General features: G+C 61.5%; 1 long non-coding RNA gene across 1 annotated transcript; it reads right to left on the bottom strand.

The window, feature by feature from the left end:
* Nucleotides 1-257: 257 nt before the first annotated feature.
* Nucleotides 258-4813, bottom strand: LOC144226467 (uncharacterized). The gene is made up of 4 exons (XR_013333651.1): nt 4231-4813; nt 1697-1875; nt 506-593; nt 258-387 (listed from the first exon to the last, which is right to left on the bottom strand). It is a non-coding gene; the product is annotated as an uncharacterized LOC144226467 (long non-coding RNA).
* Between the last annotated feature and the right edge of the window lie 15921 nt (nt 4814-20734).

Below are 20734 nucleotides of genomic sequence, written 5' to 3'. Positions count from 1 at the left end.
TTAGCCTCCTTGTGACTGCTCGGTCCCCACCCGTCCCCTCCTGCCCAGGACTGTCTGGTTCACCTCCAACTTGGTGAGGGTCTGTCCAGGATCCGTGGAATCCCTCCCCGTGGTGGCCCTGCCTGTGGGGCCGGTGAGGCGTCCTCTGACTGGGGTGCTCTTGCCAAAGAGCCGTGTGGCCACCATCCTGTTCCTCAGGCCTCAGCTTGGCGGTCACCAACCCAGAGACACTTTTATTTGTTTATTTACGTTTACTTATTATTTTTGAGAGATGGAGAGAGCGTGAGCAGGGGAGGGGCAGAGAGAGAGGGAGACAGAATGCGAAGCAGCTCCAGGCTCCCAGCCGTCAGCACGGAGCCCGACGCGGGGCTTGAAGTCATCCACAAACTGTGAGATCATGATCTGAGCTGCAGTCAGATGCTTAACTGACCGAGCCCCCCAGGTGCCCCACAAAGACCCTTTTAGGCTCTAATGTTAGAAGCGGCCCGCCCCCCAGACCTCTCACCGGTTGGTTGGGCCACCACGTACGTCCTCGGATGGGACCCCTGCTGGCTCTGCATCACTGCAGCCCGGTGACACCGCGGTGACAGGGCCTAGAGCGCGGCGGAAATAGAGCGGTGTTCTGTTGACCCAGAGGATGGATACGTACCAGACGTTGGTCCCGTGATGAGAAAATGCCATAAATACCAGAAAACAGTACCTAAGGACAAAATACCTAGGAGTGTTGCACCTGGCAGAGCGAATGTGGGAGCAAGCAGACNGGGAGCCGGGCTTGAGGCCCTGGCTGGGCTCAGGTTGTAAGATCAGAGCTCAGTTAGAGCCTTTGTCCAGTGAGTGCATTTATTAAGCGCCCACTGTATACCAAGACTGCCCAGTGAACGGGGCACTAAGAGCCAGGTCCAGGGTCACTTCCGGACTGGGGGCTGCACCAGGCCCTGAGTCCAACCTCAGGGGTCCAAGAGGTCGTTCTGGAGAAATGCAGGAAGTGGACATCCCTCTGTCCTGCTGTGGGGCAGTCAGGACGCTGTGGGGCTCAGGGAGCACCAAACCAAGCCAGGCAGGACGCCAGGGGCGGGGAGGTGGGGGGGCCTCTATCTGTGCACACAGCCAGCAGGAAGTATGTTTGGGGGGGGNGGGCCCGGGTGGGTGTGGGGTGGGGCGGAGACTGGCACATCGGGCTGTCCTCATGGCCTCTGGGAGCCCCAGGCTCTGTCCCGAGGCTGCTGGCCCTCAGACCCGCCTGCCCAGGGCGCCTCTGCTGTGGCCGGCTTTGACCGTCAGGGCTCCACAGAAGAGTTAGTTTGACAAAGGGGCCTTGCTGCCAAAAATGCCGAACGACCAGGAAGGGGGTCCGAGGCTGGGGTTCTGTGGATGGTGCGCCAGGCTCAGAGAGGACCTGGTCTGCCCCAGGCCACATCGGCGGGTCCCCTGGCTCTGGCTTCTCAACCCCCCTCCCCACCCCGGGGGCGTGGGACAGAGCAGCCCAGCTCTGACCCCGTCACCCCCCACTGGGCTGGAGGTCCTGAAGGAAAGTTCCATCGGAAAGCCAAAGCCACGAGACTGTGTGCTCGAATATTCCTAAGTGAAACTGGCACATGAAAGATAAGTTCCAGAAGTGCTTCGAGAACTTTCAGCCATGCTAATTAGTCACTGAGGTCACGTTCAGGGCAGGCGGCACCGGGAAGCCGCGGCTTACCTGGGACTATGGCCGATGCCACACCTGCCACGTCCCGGTGGGTCTGGCTGCCCCTGGCCACAGCTGGCTGTCACCCCGTGGAGAGGGCAGCTCCGGCCGAGCCCGCCGTGCCCGTGGCTGGGGGTGGGGCAAGGTGCTGATCAGCCTCCGGAGGTGACACTCCCCAGACCCCAGGCCTCCTGTTGGGAGGCGATGGTGAGAAAGGCTTGGACCTGCTTGAAGGAGCCGCCAGCAAGGAGACCGGGCCAGGACCCGGGGTCCCCCGCCCTCAAGAGCCTGCGGCTACGTGTGCAGGGCCTTGGCTATCGTATCAGGCCTGGGCCGCTGGCTCTTCTTCCACCCCTGGTGACCCTGGCAGTGGCCCGGTGACCTGGGGGTCAAACCAGTGATGCTCTCACACCTCCGCCACTGCCGGTTGTCAGCTTCGTCTGGAAGACCTCTCCCCCGGGGGCCCTGCACCCAGCACCTGCCCCGGGCCTCCCAAAGGTGGCGGGTGAAAGAATGAAGCATTAAAGGATGGGTGAGTCGAAGTACGAAGGAGGGAGGGGGGAGTGGGCGAGGGAGCAGAGGCCTTTCCCCAGGAGCCCAGACCCCCTGAGCAGGACTGAGGGTCTGGACTCCAGGCCCCACCTGGGCAGGACCCGACAGGGTCAGCCCAGGGTCCGATCCGAGGGCCGCGCTGACTGCAGGGCCGGTGAACACAGCTGGCGTGGCCCCTCCTCGAACCCACAGCACCTCAGACTCCTTCCCCCCGTGGTGCCCCTGCTCCCCCTGGGCTGGCTGGCTCGCTGTCCCTTCCCTAAGGTGACCCTCCAGTCCTGTCTGCTGCGTAGACTCCTACACATCTTTCAAAACCAGTTCACGCACCCCCTCCTCCAGGAAGTCTCCCGTGCCACGCAAACAAGGGCAGGAGCGGGGGCTCCAGGGGCCGTGAGGGGTGATGTTGTTTTCCCAGCACCAGCCCCCAGCGCCCACCCAAAGGCAGGCCCGGAGCAGAATCTCGGGGGGCTCACTGCCGGGTGGGAGGGGCTCCTGCACTCGAGGCGCCACGGGGCAGAGCAGGGCGAGGGCCTGGTGTGGCGGGAGAGAGTGGCCTCGGTGTCAGTGCCCGGCCCTCCTGTTACCGCCCAGGCCTGAGGCTGGGTGGCCTAACCTTTGCCAGCCTCAGTTTCCTCTTCTGTAAAGTGGGATTATCTAAACTCACACTCCGAGAGGCCTACATGGCCCCGGGTGAAGAAGCGTGCCAGGCACGGCGCCAGGTGTAACACAAGCGCTTAGCTTCCCGAAGTTTGCTGCTCAAGAATGGCACGGACAGAGCAGTTAACCCGCCAAAGACGCATTGAACTTGAGAGTGTGGACAAGGCTCTTCAGACACATGGCGGCGGCCGGATCTGCCCCACGGGGGACTCTTCCTCCTCCCTGCACCTTCTGTGGCTCCCAGCAGGCCTGAGCCCCTTGGGGTGCAGGGGTGCTGGTCAGCCTGGGCTTGTGCACACCCTCTCTGGCCCTTCTGGGTGACCCGTGGGGCCAGGGACTGGGTGTGTAAGGGTCCTGCCTCATCCCCCTCCGGTCTGGTGGGCCCAGGAGCTAGCCTTGGGTCCCCTCTGGGAGACCTCCCAGCCTGACAGCCACGGCCCGCTCCTGGGAGGGCCTCCCGCCTTTTTCTGGGGGTGCCTTGGGCCCAGAGGGGCGGGAGCTGGTGCTGGTGGGCCCCTGGCCTCAGGGCAGAAGCTTCCCTCTGGGCCTCAGCCTCCTCATAGCCAGGCGGGCGGATAATCCCCACCAGCATTGTGGGAGCCGGAGCGGGGCCCTGGGAAGATACCCCAGAGCCTCTGCTTGGGCCCCCAGGGAGGGGGGGCGGGAGGGCGACCTCTGGGGTTTTCACCGGTCACCCTGCCCTTGGGGTAATTGAGAAAGCGGCTCCCTTTTAATTAAAGCTCTGCAAAGGGCCTGAGCTCCCCAGGAAAGGAAAAGTGTAGTTGCAGAATAATTAGCCAGACAAAAGGCAAATCCCCTTAGCATCTCCCTGGGCGATTGCAGGTTAATTGGTTGAGGCTCTAGCCCGCCTGCCTCCCGGGGCCAGACACCCGGGCTTTCCCCAGCCTCCCGCAGCTCGCTGACCCTGAGGCCACACCTGCCCCACTGTCCGGTGTGGGAACCCAGCGGGGACTCCGGTGGCCTCTGATCCGCCCCCGCCCTCCCAGGCCCTCCGCTGGCCTCCCGGCCCCTCCCTCGGCGTCTTCTCTGGGTGAGCCCGCGGAGGAGCCCTGGCCGGGGTTCCTGGAGCCCCCGCGGCCCTGGGCAGGCACGCTTTGCTGTGGCCCATTCTGGCCACAACACACCTTTGAACCTCTGCCTGGGCTGACGCCTCTGGCTGGCAGGCCCCCTCCCCCCCGGGAACTCTCCCCCCACCCCGAGGTCTTCCTGGCAGAGCCGCTCCTGAAACCAGCTTCTCCTACGAGGCGCCGGCCCACATGCCCCTTACGGCAGGTCCCGGAACTCTGAATCTCTCTGCAGCTCATCCCTGTCCTTACCTGTCCCCAGGCCGTGGTCCAGCCCAGGCCCAGCGCACAGAGGGCACTTGAGGACTCCCAGGCCCCTGGCAAGGCTCTGGCGCAGGTTGTAAGTGAGGAGCTGGGGGGCGCCCCGGGCTTCCCTCACCAGCCCCAACCCCAGCCCAGGCCAGGGAGAAAGGGCTGCCTTCCTACCCAGGCCCTCCGTCCACGGGAAGGAGCTGGCTTGGAGAAATGGAAAGGTGATCAGCGAGAAAGCAAGAAGGGAGGAGGGAGAAAGGGAGAGAAGGCTGATGGGAGGGGGAGGCAGCCCCCCCCCAAGCCAGGGCCAGACCTTCAGGATCACCAGACCCCAGACGGGGCGAGGCTCCCTGGGAGGCCTTTGTTAAAATCGGTCTGAAACGGTCCATGTGAAGCCTCTCCCTGGCTGTGGCCCCTGGGTGGACCCCCCAAGCCACAGCCACTGCCATCACTGCCCACAGCCGTGGTCAGGGTGAGAGGTGCCCAGGCCAGCATCTGGTTTAGCCGATGAGGCACTGAGGCCGAGAGAGGTCAGGACCGGTGGTCACACGCTGAGCTGTGGGAGAGCAGCGCGCAGCGCGCACCCAGTCCCCCCTCCGCCGCTCGGTGAAGAGTGTGGGGCCCAGATAGGGCGGGGTCCGGCCTGAGGTCATAGAGGGGCTCCTCGGGGCAGCCCTGAGCCCCTTCTGGCTGCCCCCGCCCCGACGCCCAGTGAGTCAGCCCCACAGCTTGGTCTGAGGCCTGGGCTGCGGTGGGGTTTCCAGTTGCGGAGAGAGGGGGACAGCTGTTTATTTTTCTTGCAGTTAAGGGGGTGGGGTGGGGGCGGGGATGGAGGAAGCTGACCTTGCTGGTTCTCACACTGCTGCAGGCTTCCTGGGAGCCCCTGAAGGAAAGGGGGGGACCTCAAGGGCAAGCCGCTGGGGGGGCGCGTGGGGCCTCCCCGCCACACTCCCGGGGCGGCCAGCCAAAGCCAATTCCACAGGCCAGTTCCTGGAGCGGGATGTTGGGGTTTCCGAGGTCGGGAAGGAACTGGCAAAGCTCGATTCATGATGTCACCGGCCCGGCCCCAGCCCTGGCCCAGGCCCCCGCCCTGCTACCGCCTCTGGAAGCCGTGGGGCGCCCTGGGGATCGCTCGGAGCCGACACGGGGTGGTGCCCAGCGTGGGTGGTGGGGGGAAGCTTAAGTACCTGTCCCAGAGCATTCCTGGGCATCCCCGCCCCTCAACACCCAGATCCTGGCTGGGGGGCCACCAACCCGGGGACCCTTTGGAGGCAGGGATGGTCTTCTGGCTTCTGGGACCTGCAAGACGGCATCAAGGGGGTACTTCCTGAACCAAGAGAACATCTTTCTTCCAAGATGCAGCGATTTACCCGCAATGGCCCTCTCGAGCTCTCCGGGCCCTCTTCCTGGCAGGCCCAGGGCTCAGCCCCCAAGGAGGAGGGAGACCCCTGCCCAGCCCAGGAGCAAGTGGGAGTTGGGTGCAGGGGAGAGTGTTGTCTGCAGCCTCGGGCTGAGGACCCCCCCCCGGCCCCAAGTGGGCAGAGTATGGACAATAGGGGCCATCTTCCTTCTCCTTTTCTGGGATTTCCAGTTTTCTGCCGCAAGCACTATTTTTTCTGGAACTTTCTAATGAAGTATAACCCACAGGAAAGTGGACACAGACGTATACAGCTCGACGGGTTTTCACAAACCCAACCCTGCACGTAACCAGCACAAGATCAGAAACAGAACCCGGCCAGCTCCCAGAAGCCTCTCAATCCACTTCTGGCCGCTGTCCTACCCCAGGGGCCGCGCTCCTCACTCCCACGGCCGTGGGTTCGTCTTGCCTGGTTTATACCTCACATGAATGGGTCACACAAAGCCGTCTGGCTGCTTTGTTCAAACTTGTGTTTGTAAAAAAGCAAAACAAAACAAAACGAAAAACAAAAAACCAAAGACTGTGTAGGAGTATGTACAGGGATGCACACTGTTGGTTGTAACTCATGTGATACTCTAAAAAAATAGACTTTTTTAGAGCAGTCTTTTACAGGGCACCTGGGTGGCTCAGTCGGTTAAGCCTCTGACTTCGGCTCAGGTCATGATATCACAGTTCGTGGGTTCGAGCCCCGCGTCGGGCTCTGTGCTGACAGCTCAGAGCCTGGAGCCTGTTTCAGATTCTGTGTCTCCCTCTCTCTCTGACCCTCCCCTGCTCACACTGTCTCCCTCTCTCTCGCTCTCTCTCTCTCAGAAAATAAAACATTTAGGGGCTCCTGGGTGGCTTAGTCGGTTAAGCGTCCGACTTTCGCTTAGGTCATGATCTCGCGGTTCGTGGGTTCGAGCCCCGCGTCGGGCTCTGTGCTGACGCCCAGCTCAGAGCCTGTAGGCTATTTCAGATTCTGTGACTCCCTCTCTCTCTGACCCTCCCCTGCTCACGCTGTCTCTCTCTCTCTCTCTCCTAGAAATAAATAAAACATTAAAAAAAAATTTTAAAAAAAGAAAATAAAACATTTAAAAAAAATAGAGCAGTCTTATAAAAAAATTGAGGGGGAAGTACAGAGTTCCCATATACCGCCCTCCCCACTCCTACTCTAAACATCTATTTGTCACAACTGACGTGCGGATGGTGGTATGTAGTTGTTCATAACGTCTGTAGGTGACATTAGAGTTCATGCTTGATGGGGTACATTCTACGGGTGTAGACAATGTTCAGTGACACCTGTCCACCATTATAGCATCACACAGTGTATTTTCATGGCCCTCAAAATCCTTGGTGTTCTACTTTGTTTATTTCTTCCCTCCCCATTGCTGCCAAGCACCGATCCTTTATGTGTCCATAGCTCTGCCTTTTCCAGAATGGGACGGAGCTGGAATCACATGGTGTGGAGTCTTGTCCATGGTCATCTTTCACTTAGCTACACACACTTACGATTCCTGTATGTCTATTCATGGCTTGATAGCTCATTTCTTGTCAGTGCTGAGAAATAGTCCGTGGTCTTGAGTGTCTCTTTACCAGCTTATCTGCTGGGGGATATCCTGGTTGCTTCCAAGTTTTGGCAATTGTGAATAAAGCTTCTAGAAACATCCATGGGCTGGTTTTTATGTGGACATAAGCTTTCCACTCCATTGAGTAAATGCCGAGGACAGGAATTACTGGGCCGTGTGAAGAGCATGAGTAGTTTGGTAAGAAGCCACCACAAGGTTCTCCGAAGTGGCCACACCATCCTGAGCTCCCAGCGGCCGTGGCCGAATGTTTCTGCGGCTCTGCGTCCTCGCCAGCACTGTGTGCTGTCCGGGTTCTGGACTTTGTACCGTTCTCACGGGTGTGTGGCAGTGGCTTGTCCCCATTTGCGATTCCCTGATGACACAGCACGTGTAGCATCTTATCATGTGCCCGTTTGTCATAAATAGGGTTAAAATAAGCCCCTTCATATGTTATTTTCCATCTTTGGTGAGGTATCTTTTCAGATCTTTTGCCCATTTTGTAATTGGGTTGTTTTTCTTCCTGACTTTTATGAGTTCTTTGTGTACTTAGGACAGTGGCCCTTCATCAGACGTGTGCTGCAAACATTTTCTCTCCGTCTGTGGTTTATCTTCTAACGCTCTTTGCAGCATCTCTCATGGATCAGAAGGTTCTAACTGTAACGCTGTCCGGCTCATCAATTATTTCCTTCACGGGTCGTGCCTGTGGCTCGAGTCTCAAATGCCCTCACCAAACCAAGGTCGTCTAGGCTTCTTCCTCCGTGATCTTCTAGGAGCTTTATACAAAGTTTTGCATTTTAGGTCTATGATCCGCTTTGACTTAACTTTCGTGAATACGGGAGGTCCGTGTGTAGATTCATTGTTCTGCATGTGGTGTCTGGGGGGTCCACAGCGCCGTTGTCAAAGAGCCTGTCTTTGCTCCATCGTGCCGTCTGTGCTCCTTCAAGGTCAGTGACTAGATTTACGTGGCCCTATTTCCTATTTCCAAAGTCTCCATTGATCTGTTTGCTCTTCCCCTCCCCCAGCACGCTGTCTTGATCACTGTAGCTTTACAGTGTTGGGTATTGTGTATTTTTTTCTGTTTATTTATTTTTTTGAAAGAGACAGAGACAGGGAGTGAGTGGNAGACGTCACGGTAGGCAGCTGCCTGAGGCCGGCCCGCTGTTTGGGGTGTCTCCTCTTCTGGCCGCATGGTCCCTGGCAGTGACTTCTAGGCCCCAGCGGGCCTGTGGCTGGCAGGATGGGCAGGGAAGGGAGGTCATTGCCGTGGGCTTGCGGCCAGTGTGTGTGCGTGGGGTGGGGGTAGGGGAGGTGGGAACTCCTTGCTGTCGTTTGACTATTAACCATTTCGTCAGCCAGACCAGGCCTGGGGGCAGAGATGCCTGCCTTCAGGCCTGAAGTCTAAGAACTGTGCTCTTAGGAAAGTAGACCAACAATTCAGTAGGGCAACTACTGAGGTGTTGGAACCTGAGAGAGAAGCAGAGCCACTAAAGCATGCNACTTCCCAGGAAGGTCTGTGGGGCTGGGGTGGGGGAGGGGACCCAGTCCCCACGGGGCCTTGGGCAGCTCACTCCTTTCTTGGAGCTCTTGTTTCCTCACCTGCGATCGGACGTCTGAGGGACGTGAGCAATCACTACAGCTCCCTGGCTCCCAGGGAGGGAGGGAGGCCCCTTGAAAACTGTAAAGTGCCAGCCAGACCTGTGAAAGTTAAGAGCAGCTGGAGCTCGAGCGCGGCCCGTCTGCCCCGGGGCCTGTGCCGTGCCAACAGCACGCGGCCCTGAGGGCACCTGAGCCGCTCGGTTCCGGGATCGACTGGCCAACTACCCTCACCTGCCTCCCACCGAGGCTTCTGTTCATTTCCTTCAAGAAGATCCAGCAGGTCTGCGGGGCACCGGGGTGTCCTCCCCCACGTCTGGACGAGGCGTCTGAGGCCCCGAGCTCTGGCGAGAGCTGCTTGGCCGGACAGGGGTGGTGAAGGCTGAGCTTCAAGCCCCTAGCTCCATCTCACGACCTTGACCCTGACTCTGATGGGGGACCTGAGGGCCTCTGTGGGGCCTTCCCCCACTGGGGCCTGTGTTCTCCTCTTGGGCCTGGAGCCCTCATCAGCCTGTGAGCCCCCATTGCCCAACTCTAGACAGTCATGTGCCTCTGGCCCCCAGCCTGGCCCGAGTGTCCCCTGAGGCAAACGTTCCCACCCCCGGGGCGGGGGCCTGGGTGTCCCAGCGCCTGCTGGGTGCTTCGTTAGGGGCATTTCAGAGAATAAGACTGGAGAAAGCAGAAGGGGTACATCCTGCCAGTTCTGGAACTTCAGGCCTGGGACTTTGGCCTCTGTGCTCTGGGCACTTGGGAGCCACGGAGGGTTCCGGGGCTTGGAGGAGGGCAGTTTGGAGGACATCATCCTGGTGATGGGCCTCTCAGATTCTCTATCGTTTACAGGCCCCTCTCGGGACATCTGTTGCCTCGTTTGGGAGAAAGCTACCCAGCAGAGGCCGGCGCGCCACATGGACCCACTGGAGGGTGCTGGACGCAGGGTAGGTGAGTGGTCCCCATGGCCCCTTCTGAGGAAGCGGTACCCGGCCACGTCCCTGAATGTCAGGACCAGCGGGCTCTCGGTGACTGGACAGCCTGGCCCACGGAGGAGCCCCCCTATCCCCCAGGGCGGGACAGCACACAGCGGGGCCACTGTCAGGCAGAAGGAGTCAACCCAGGTTCCGAAGGAGGACACTGTCGAGTGTTGTGGGTACGAGTTGAGCGATCCAGGTGCCTGTTCCATCAGCTGCTCCAAGAAGCTGCACCCTCCCCTCCCCCACCGCGTCCTCTGACGCCAGGCCCAGCGGAGCCCGTGGAGGGCTGTGGTCTGGTCAGACGTGGGCCTCCCTCAGTGGAAGACCTGGCCTCACCTCCCCCCTCACTCCCTCCCCCCCCGTGCCCCCCACCCCTCGACACAGGGCCGTGGCCAGGCCTCCTCCGTGGTCCCTGGGGATGGGGGTGCCCCCTGGTTAAGTGGCTGCCCTCCCGTGGTCTCCGGCAAGCCAGTCGCTTCTCTCTGGGCCTCAGTTTCCCTCTGTGGGAGGAAACAGCTCTTCCCAGGATTTAGCTGGACAGGACCCTGCGATCCGCACCCTGGCCAGTCATGCACCGATGTCCCCTGGCGCCCCAGCCACTGACGGGCTACGGAGGCAGTCCCAGGGTGAGAGGCCAAGCGCGAAGGACAGGGCCTCAGGAGCCCGGCTCAGCACTCTCGCCAACCTGTGGCTCCCAGGGGCTGCCTGGGCCTGCCCCGTGACCTCGGTGGCCCACGCGAGATGAGAGTGCATGAGCCGGCCGGTACTTGGTCTGGCCTGTCCTGACGGCTGTGTGGCCGTGGCCCCGGCACCCTGGCCGGCCTGATAAGCCTTATCTATATCCTGGGTCTGGGTGAGATTTTCTCCTGGCCCCTCTCTTGGCCAGATGGAAACCTTCCCTGGGCCTTGGGGGCTGAGTTCAGCGTTCTAGGAGACGGGGGTGTGGGCGGGGTCAAGGCCAGCGGGATGGCGGAAGCTTCTCCCCTGTGTCTCTCAGAGGAGCTCCCCCTCCTAGACCCAGGTAGGGAGAGAAGCTTCTGACCTCAGTGTTGCACAATCCGCAGCTCTCTGCCCCCACCCATTCCTGACCCTCCGCTCTCCCCGCTGCCAGGCCCTTGCCTCTTTTGTCTGACTCCTACTCACCTCCTCCAGAAAGCTCTTCCTCTTTCCTGTCTGATGAGGGAGACCCAGGGGCCGCCGGTGGCTCCTATAGGAAGTGATGGTGGAGCAGAAGTTTAAGTCAAGAGGAGGCAGGAAGGAGCTGACGGAGGAAGCCCAGGTGGGCCGGTTGGAGGGCCCTTGCCCCCCGGGGGGGTGGTGCTGGTTTATATGTTGCACCCCTTTCCAGAACAAGGGCTGGGCTGGATCCTCTCCAAGGGCCTGGTGCACCCGGGAGACACCCGACCCCCCAGGAGCCCCTTGCCGGTGAGTCATGTCCTTCTGGGGGGGCCTGCGGGGCGCAGGGGTGTATGGTGTGTGCCCGGGGCAGCTGGGCCTGGCCCTGGGTGCTCACGTCTCCATGGTAACCGCAGGGCAGAGTTCTGGAGCTCCCGCTGGTTCAGATCCCGGCTCCACTCCTCCCTCCCTCTATGACTTTGAATAGCTCACTCAACCCTGGATGGTAAGCCACAGGCCTGGCGGGCCAACAGCACAAAGTCAACAGTACAAAGCCGGAGGGTCAGGGCTGGGGCGGTAAATGCGGGTGACGCTGGCCTGGGAAGACGAAGCTGTCTGATAGCCTCACAGCGGATGCGCACGTGCGCTGGGGATTTGGGGCGTCACCCCGGTGCTGTTTGGGGGATTATGGGACCCCGCATGCCGGCTCTGGGCAATGCCAGGAGCAGATGCAGACGGCACAGTGCTGTGCACAGTCCAGATGCAGACCCCAGGGAGGGGACGGAGGCCCCGGAGGAGGGGCGGGGATCCGGGGGGGAACCACACAGACCCCAGGCCCAGTGAGGGACGGACGGGGGCGCTGGGTCCCTGCGCAGGGGAGTTAGAGTAGCTGAATGAATGATTTATTGTCTGAACAGGGTGGCTTTGGAGACTGAAGGGCGGAGGCACTGAAAATTATTTAAACTATTATTTGCTCGAGGGGCGCCTGGGTGGCTCAGTCGGTTAAGCATCCGACTCGATTTCAGCTCAGGTCATGATCTCGCGGTTCATGAGATCGAGCCTCGCACCTGACTCTGTGCTGACAGTGTGGAGCCTGCTTGGGATTCCCCCTCCCTCTGTCTCTCTCTCTCTCTCTCCCCCCTGCTCCCTCCCCACTCTCAAAATAAATAAATAAACTTTAAAAAATAAACTATCAGTGGATTGAATATTTATTTATTGACCAACAAATCAGTTTTGGACTTACAAAATAGTTATATTCAGAAACTTTCAAAAAACAATACAATTATTTCTGAAACAATTAAAGCAAATTACATCCTCGCACATGAAGGGACATTGAAAAGATGAGCCTGCCCTGGACACTGGCTACCTGGACATTAAAACATAATGTCCATACAATGTGGATTCTCCATCACACGCACGTCTTTGAGTCCTTTTCGGTCCACTTGTCCTGGTTTTTATTTGCACAGCGTGTGTGTGTGTGTGTGTGTGTGTGTGTGTGTGTGTGTTGTTTGTTTAATAAGGTATAATCATTTTTAGGGTTAATTTCAATCAATTTTCCTGTAACCTTCAAAGTTGCCTATAATGATCCCCAAATGTGAATGTGTTGGCACCTTAGATGCTTCTCTGTGGATGATGCTATTTTATTTTATATTTAATGTTTTTGTTCATTTTTAAGAGACAGAGAGAGACAGAGTGGTAGCCCGGGAAGGGCAGAGAGAGAGAGGGAGACACAGAATCTGAAGCAGCTCCAGGCTCCGAGCTGACAGCACAGAGCCCAACGCGGGGCTCGAACTCATGAACTGTGAGATCATTGACCTGAGCGGAAGTCAGACGCTTAACCCACTGAGCCCCCAGGCTCTCCAGATGATGCTATTTTAATTGAAAGGGTCCCCTCCCTGCGGGCCGGGGTGCCTGGTGAGCTCCGAGCAAACCTATCAATGGACGGAGTACTCATTCTAATCTGTTGCACTGAAATGTGGAAACATTTTCCCCAAATTCCCTCACAGGCACTGTCTTTTGGCCTCCGTTCTGGGTGCAAATATTCAACAATAAAAGAAGCAGTAAAAGACAAATCTCATCAAAAAAAGTTATCTCTATGATTCTTTGGTTTGTTTTTATTTATTTTTGAGACAGAGAGAGACAGAGCACCAGTGGGGGAGGGGCAGAGAGAAAGGGAGACACAGAATCCGAAGCAGTTCCAGGCTCCGAGCTGTCAGCACAGAGCCCCACATGGGGCTCGAACCCACGAGCCATGAGATCATGACCTGATCCGACGTCAGACACCACTGAGCCACCCAGGTGCCCTGCTGATCCTGAACACACAGTTACCAGATCAGTGCAAGACTCCACCAGCAGGTGCTACCCCAGTGAAGGCAACTCAGCGACAATCATTGAACTTCTCGTCACCTTCGGTGTCTCCCCAGCCGCCGGGACCCCTCCTTGCTCCTGACCTGCTTCCGTGGGGTGGATTTGAAAGCCTTCTGCTTTGCAAGCTGCATTTCCAGTCCTTGCCGTCCCGGAAAGGCTTCCAGTGCTGAAGTTCCTCGATGCTCCTTTTGCTGAAATATTTGCTGAAAGAGTTTCTAGCAGATTTTCCATGCACGGCAAGCGGAAGTTAGAGAGCTCCCTTCCACAAACACGTGAACACTGCCGGCCTCCTGGGTTGATGCGGAAGGCAGCGCCCCAGGGCCGAAGGGCCGAGGGACAGCAGGAAGCGTGGGCGCCACGGCTGGGGCACGTCTGTGTGGTGACGCTGCGTTGCTGCAGAAACGTGGCCCTTCGGCCCTCACCTGGGCACGAAAACCTGAGTGCAGCTTTGCAATTACGAGTTCTGCGTGTGTCAGGGCCAAGCACATGGCCACTCCGTGGGTTCGTGAGCATACCCGGAACATCGCTTTTCCCGCCAGAGTCCATACTACTGTCATCCCCGCAAAGACCAACGGTTTTGTCTGCATGCCAAACTTCTTTTTTGTTTTTTAGTGTTTTATGTTAATTTATTGAGAGAGAGAGACAGAACACAAGTTGGGGAGGGGCAGAGAGAGAGACACACACACACACAGCATCCGAAGCAGGCTCCAGGTTGTGAGCCATCAGCATAGAACCCAATGCGGGGCTTGAATCCACAAACCGTGAGATCATGACCCGAGCTAAAGTCGGACGCGCAGCCGACTGAGCCCCCAGGCGCCCTCCGTGCTGAACGGCTCGCTGAACTTACGAGGGCATTCGCAGCCACACCCTGGAGTCCCCTCGTGAGGACGGACTTCTGAAAGCTTTACTGGATTGTATCCAAGAGGCAGAAGCGCCTGCTCTGGACTTGTCTGTTGGTGATCCGTCGGCCATGTCCCGGGAGCAGGGATGGCCAGCCCCCCACGTGCCTGTGGGACCGCAGCCTCTGCCCCCGGATTCCCCCCGACCCGACCCGACTTCTGGACGCACAGGCTGCTGCTGCTGAGGGGCCTGGATACCCTGCCCGGTCCCGGGTGGCCCTGGGGACCAGACTGAGAAGCCGACCCGTACAGGTCCCTGGGCCTCTTTCAGTGGCTCCTAGTCGCCCACGGTCCTGGGGATGGGGGCGGGGAACTGAGGCTCCGAGCCAGTGGGTGCCGGGGAGCAAGGGACTGAGCCCGGGGTCTGGCCACACTTGTCTGGAGTAGGGAGACCAAGGACACAGCCGCAGGGCTGTGTGGGGCTCAGAGGCCGGCAGAGCCACGGCAGGGGTGGCGGCTCCCTGGGGGTGGCCCAGCGGCAAAGCCACGTCTCCCACAGCCTGACATGCCACCGCCACAGCTCCACGCCCACGGCAGAGCTCCACGCGTTATTTCCTAAACCTCCGTTGACCCCTGAGCTCTTTTGTGGTCCAGCTTTCATGCCTTGTGGGGTTCCACGGAGCACAGTTTGGGAATCACTGGGCAATCCCTGCATTACACGCTTTTGCAGCGAGCGCTCCTTGAGCAGCGGGTGTGGCCTGGGGTGCCTGGCCCGCGGGGCAGCTGCCGGCTTTGTCAGCCACGGGGAGCAGCCGCCTGCCTGCTCAGNAGCTGCCCCCTGCCTGTTCAGCCTCCAGCTGGTCCCTTCCCCCCGCCTCAGTTTCTCCACTCGTACAAGGACAGATGGGGTTCCTGACGGGGTCCTGGGTGGGTCTGCCGGCCAGGCGCTGCTCACTCCACTTCTGACCCCCTGCCAGCCCCCCCCGCCCCTGCTCCGGGCGGAGCCCGAGGCCACAGCTGCCCAGGCCCGGCCCCGACGGGAGCCCCGCGAGCAGGCAGGAGAGCCCGGCCCCCCGCCGCCCAGGGAGGCCGCTGCCAGGGGCCCGGGGCCTCTGCAGGGCCAGCGCGGCTCCTGGGTTTTGTGTGGCTGACGGGGTCTCTAGGGTGGTCAGGCCCTGGGGCCCCGGGACGGCCCTTCCAGGAGCAAGGGCAGCAGTGGGCTCTGTGGACAGCCCCCCATGGGACGGTCACACCCAGGGGTGCAGTGACAGGGGCAGCTGGGGCCCAGCCTGTGAGGAGGCAGAGGGGCCCGTGACCACGTTATAGACGGGACACTGCAGTGAGGAGATCAAGCGGGGCACCCGGGGGGCCCCCACGTGTCGCTGGGAGAGGCCCCTACTCCCCGACGTCCCTCGACCACAAGGAGCAGGTGCCTCCCGGAACTGCTGCTCCAGGAGCCGAGTGGGGGTCCCGGGGCCCCAGGCGAGGGTCGTGAGCACTGCCTGCTAGCAGAGGGTGGGGGACCCGAGGGCCGCGAGGAAGGAGTGTGGAGCCACCAGGGAGAGATGGGGGCGGCTGAGACCCTGTGACGGGGCGTGAGGCTGGGGGTGTCCAGACATGTGTAGAAGGCCGAGCCGACAGGACTCGCTGATGGATGGAGTGTGGGGTCAAGAGGAAAAGGAGGCGTGGGGGTGGGGGGCGCCCAGGGTTTTGGTCTCAGCCTTTGGAAGGAAGGGGGCTTCCTCCCCGGGACGGGGAGGGCTGGGGTCCGAGCAGCGGGAGCGCCTGGTCTTGCGGCTGGCAGCTGGTCTGAGGTCTGATGGGGTCATGGCTGAGGGAGGCTCTAACCCTCTGGGGCCTAGTGGGCGGCTCCCTTGCTCTCTCCCCCCAGCAGCCTGATGACTGCACGCGTCCCAGCGTGCCTGCTCTGCTCCCACGCATGCGTGCCCGGCACTCTCGTGCTGTCTGCTGGGCGCTGGGTGCAGAGGGCCCTGTGTGTGTGTGTGTCGGGGGGGAGGATGGGGACTCAAGGCTCCGAGCGGCGGTAATGCGCCCCGGGCCTCAGAGCCAGCGCCGGGATTTGGACAGGGGGTGTCAGAGGCCAAAGCCGCTATTTTTCCAGGGCTTGCGCCTGCCTTGGGGCCTGTGGGAATTTTCTCTCCAGGGCGGGGGCGCCCAGTCCAGCTGATGGAGGCGAAAGGGCCACATGCTTTTTGTGGTTGAATTATCCAAACACTGAATCGCTCCATCCGCCCGGGTGGCTGTGAACGGGCCGGCTTTGTCCAGTCCTGAGAACAGCGGTGGCGGGCAGGGCCAGACAAAGGCGGGCGCTGACACGGACTTTTCCATGGTCCGGCACAGAAAGANGCTGGTGGCCCTCCGTGTCCTGGGGCCAGCCCTTGGGGCCGCCAGGCCCCCCCCACCTGCCCACATAACCCCCCAGCGGAGGCCTACAGGGACCCCATGGGGCTGGAAGCCCTTGGTCCTCACCCCTCTGTTCACGGGGACCAAGGAGCAATCACAGGCTGACGGCCTGGCCTGCGAGACTCAGCACAAGGCCTGAGGTGCAGGGAAGGGCGGGCGGAGGGGGTGCCCAGGCGGGCTGCCTCCGTGCGGCCCCTGGACGGCGGTCCGAGGGCACTGAAGCTGCTCCCCTTCAGGCCACGGACCTCGAGGGCAGGGGGTGCCCACGAGCACTGGCGTCACAGATGTGGGAGGGGGCGTTTTGACCGGAAATGAGCACGGGGGAGGGGGCGGTGGGCTCAAGCCTGTGCTGTAGAGAATTTCCCTGAGGCCGCCTCCGTGAGGAAGGAGGGAGGCCAGTGGTCGGGCGGGACAGTGGGCGTGGCGTGGAAGGCTCGAGACTGCATTCGGTCCCGGTGAGGAGCAGGGGCGGCCACAGCGGGGGTTCCCCTGGCTGAGCTGGAAGGGGGCTGTGCCGGGTGGGGGTCCAGATGCTGGTCGAATAAGGCCTGGGTATCAGGGCCTGAACCGCCAGGCCTGGTGCGCCTCCTCACCCGCAACGATTTCATCTTTTAATCTTCAAAACTGCGGGGTGGGTGGGTTTTGTCCCACTCACACCCAGCGAAACCGAGGCCCAGGGACCAGGAGTCTCAGAGCCAGGCCTAGGATGGGGGGGCTCTCCCCACCATGCCCGGCGGCACCTGGACTGCCCCCAGCCCGCGGCTGAGCCCCAGGCCCCCCAGCCTTCCCCAGGGAGCACCGCGCCGTCCCCGCGGGTGAGGCAGGCTCACCCAACGCGGAGCACGTGTGCGGAGCCGCGCGGCACACCCGGACCCCCGTGCGAGGCCTGCCGGGAAGGCACCTGGGCCTTGGCCAGGGTCAGCGTCATCCTCCCTGGGGCAGCGCTGGGCCCCCGAGCCAGGAGGTGGGGCCCCCGGGGCTCACCACGGTCCACACCGCCCTCCGGGGCCGGCCCGGCTCCCATCTGGGTCCCATCAGCTTTGCTGTTGGCCAAGAGCGTGTGGCGTCCGTGGGAGTATGAAAAACAGCCGCAGGGGCCCGGCCTGCTGCCGACAGGCCTGGCTCTGCCCCAGCGGGGCGGGCGCGTTTCTGATGAGGAAGCAACTTGGCTGACCCACCCCCATCAGGTGGTGCCCGGGGAGGCCGCCCGGGGCCCCCGCCCAGCCCCGGCCACCAGGCCTCGGCCGCGATCTTCCGCCAGGATGTGACTAAAGACCTGGCCGAGGCCTGGGGGCCGCCTGGAGGACAGCAGCAGGGGCCCGGCGGGCACTCGAAGGTCGGGAACCCAGGCATGTGCACACGCGTGTGCATCCGTGCTGTGTGCTCGCATGAGCACGTGCGCACGCGTGTCAGCGGCTCTGAGCTCAGGTCCCGGAGCCGAGAGGAGAAGGTGGCCAGCCAGCTGTGTCCTCCGTTCGATGGGCCCTGTGACCCAGACCCTGGCATGCCGGCCTCAGGCAGCCCCGGGCTCGGGTCCCACACCCCCCCCGACCCCCGTCCAAGCCTCAGTTTCCCCACCTGGAAATTGACAGTGATGAACTAACTCTACAAGCCTGATTCGAACTTCAAGAAATGAGGTCATTTATACAAATCCCCTACTGTAGCAGGTGCTCAGTGAACGAAGCTGCTCTCTGAACAGTCTGGAACCTTCAGCGACCTGGCCGAGGGTGTCAGAAACACCTTCTATGCGGAGGCGGGGGGCGGGACCCCAGCATCCAGGCCTCCTTACGGACTCCGGAGATCCCAACGGGCCTCCGCAAACACTGACCAAGGTCCTGCAACCCACCAGGCCCTGGGCTCAGAGCTAAGGACCCTGACGTGACGAGCGCATGCCCCTGTCCTTGGGAGCGCACACCAGCGGGGGAGACGGTGCCCCAAGGGATGGCTGTGGGACTGTAGCTGCAAAGCCTGACCAGCCCTGAGCCCCTGGCTCGCTGGACTGGGGTTTAGTCCGGGAGGGCTTCGTGGAGAAGGAAGCATTTGTGCTGACTGTGCAGAATGAACACGTTGGGCACGTCGGCCTGGTGGACTGGAGAGAGGGAAGCTCAGGAGCAGAGCCAGCATGAGCGAGGGCCGGAGGAGGGACCGCACGCGGCGGGCCGCGAGGGGAGGAGGCAGGAACGACAGTGGGGCGTAGGTGGGGCCGGAGGGGGGTGCTACTGAGCAGGGGCACAGACTGCCTGAGGCCCCTGGGGGAGGCGGGCTCCAGGGTCCTCTGCGCCCGCCTCTTCTCTTCCAGCCCCTCCCCCTCCTGGGCAGCGTGGGCAGACACACTGGTCCACACGTGCTGGGGGGCAAGGGGAGTGCCCTGGGCGAGGAGGCGGCTGGACTGCGTGCCTCTCGGTGAGCTGGGCCCTCTCTGCCCCTTCGAGGTGGGCAGGGGGCTGGGCTCCCCGGGGGCTGGGACCCGCTACGGGGCACTGAGAAGCCACCTGGGAATGGCATTTCCCTGGGAAGCCACCTGGGAATGGCATGTGTGTCGTGGATCACGAGGGCGGAGGGCGTGTAAATCTCCAGAAAGCCCTCTGATGTGTTTGCAGAGGGCACGCAAGCGTCCGGCAATGCTCAGTCACCGCTGGTCAGCGCCGGCCCGGCCTTTGTTCCCTGGCCCCTGGGCGCTGGCGTCTGTGAGCGTCCCAGTCAGCAGAATCCGACCCCGGGCGGGGGTCACCGCAGGGCTCCCCCCAAGCCCTGGGCAGGCCTCCCCGACGACAGGGAGACGCCGCCGGCCCCAGACCCCGGGGTTCAGTCAGGTGCGACGCAGGTGGCAGCACCGAGGACGGAGTGGGTGACATGGAGGGGGCACCTGAGCAGAGGGTCGGGGGCCGAGGAGCTGCGGGGAGCAGGGCTGTGGATGGCGGTGTCATCTCCCTGCCTGATGCTGTCCTCGGCCGTGTCCCCGGGTCCCCAAGTCTCCCTTGTAGGGGACCAGGGGCCCTGCTCACCCCTTCACAGAAGGGGGCTCCAGAGGCTTGATCAGAGAGGTGCACCCCCAGCAAGATGTCCATCCTGCTCTGGGGGGGTGGGGACTGGAGGGGGTCAGGTCGTAGGAGCCCCCCAGGCGCCCACAGGCCCCACCGAGTAGACGGCGCCAGTGTAGGATCCTGTGTCGGGCAGACGCGGCCGGCTGGGTCCAGGGAGGCGGGGGGAGGGGTGCTCAGACCCCACTAGGGTTGGGCCGGAAGGGAAACCCAAGGGGCGCCCGTGTCACCACGGCTGGAGCTGGGCCGGCACCGAAGATCAGGTTAATGTACCTTTCCAGAGGCTGCTGATGCCCACTGCCCTGCCCGCCTCACTTGGGGTCTCGGGGGTAATATGGCTCGGGGGCCATGGCCTTGACCTCCACGGCGTCTGATAAGAGTAGGACCATTCATGTTGGCTGCTAGGATTTACAGTTGTTTTTACTTTTCCCAAAATACCTTTTGCTTCCTCAAACACCTCCCATAGCTCCCCATTGCCCACAGAAGGCAGCTGCGTCCCCACACGGCTCTGTAGAGCGAGGACCTCCCGCTGTGGTCCCCACAGGACCCCAGGCTCTCGCTAAGGCTTAGGCTCCAGCATCCCCAGGACCCCAGCTGCTGGCTCCGGCTGCTCTCGCTTGAACCTTGAACGGCGCGGGTCCTCGGGCATCTAGCACCTCTGCGCTCGTGGAGGATGGAGGCGCATGTCACCCGCGTCCCGCGGCGTTTGGCCCCGGTGACCTGGTTGTGACCAAGAGCAGGCGGTGCTCTCAAAGCTGCGCTTCAGGCGTCCCGCCGGCCGCTGCCATAAAGAGGGCGTGGCTGGACCTCGGGCCAGACAGGCAGTGGCATCAGGAACTCCCTCCGGACAGATGTAGATGTTGTCAAACCCAAGGACACGGAGGGCCCGGTCAGCGGTCACAATGCCACGCTCCCGGTCTGCCTCGAGTGACGCCTCCAAGCTTGGAATTATGGTTCCCAAATATGTACTTACTCGGGTTTGCTTTTGAAAAGGTTAGGATTTAAGTATCACCGGATAACACACATGCCCAGCTACATCGGAAATTACAGAGCAGCCGGCCCCGGGCTCTGGCGTGTGCCCACCGCTTGGTGAGGAAGCGATCTGCGGCTGTTGGCCACTCTGCCCGGGGGGGCGGGGGGTCCAGGCAGTGCCACACACCTGGGGCATCATGGGGGTCACTCACTGAGGCAAAGT

This window comes from Crocuta crocuta, unplaced genomic scaffold (assembly GCF_008692635.1).
Source record: "Crocuta crocuta isolate KB4526 unplaced genomic scaffold, BGI_CrCroc_1.0 scaffold143, whole genome shotgun sequence".
In the NCBI taxonomy this organism is placed as follows: Eukaryota; Metazoa; Chordata; class Mammalia; order Carnivora; family Hyaenidae; genus Crocuta; species Crocuta crocuta.
Note: the sequence above shows the minus strand (reverse complement) of the source record. Positions and strands in the feature narration are given on the sequence as shown.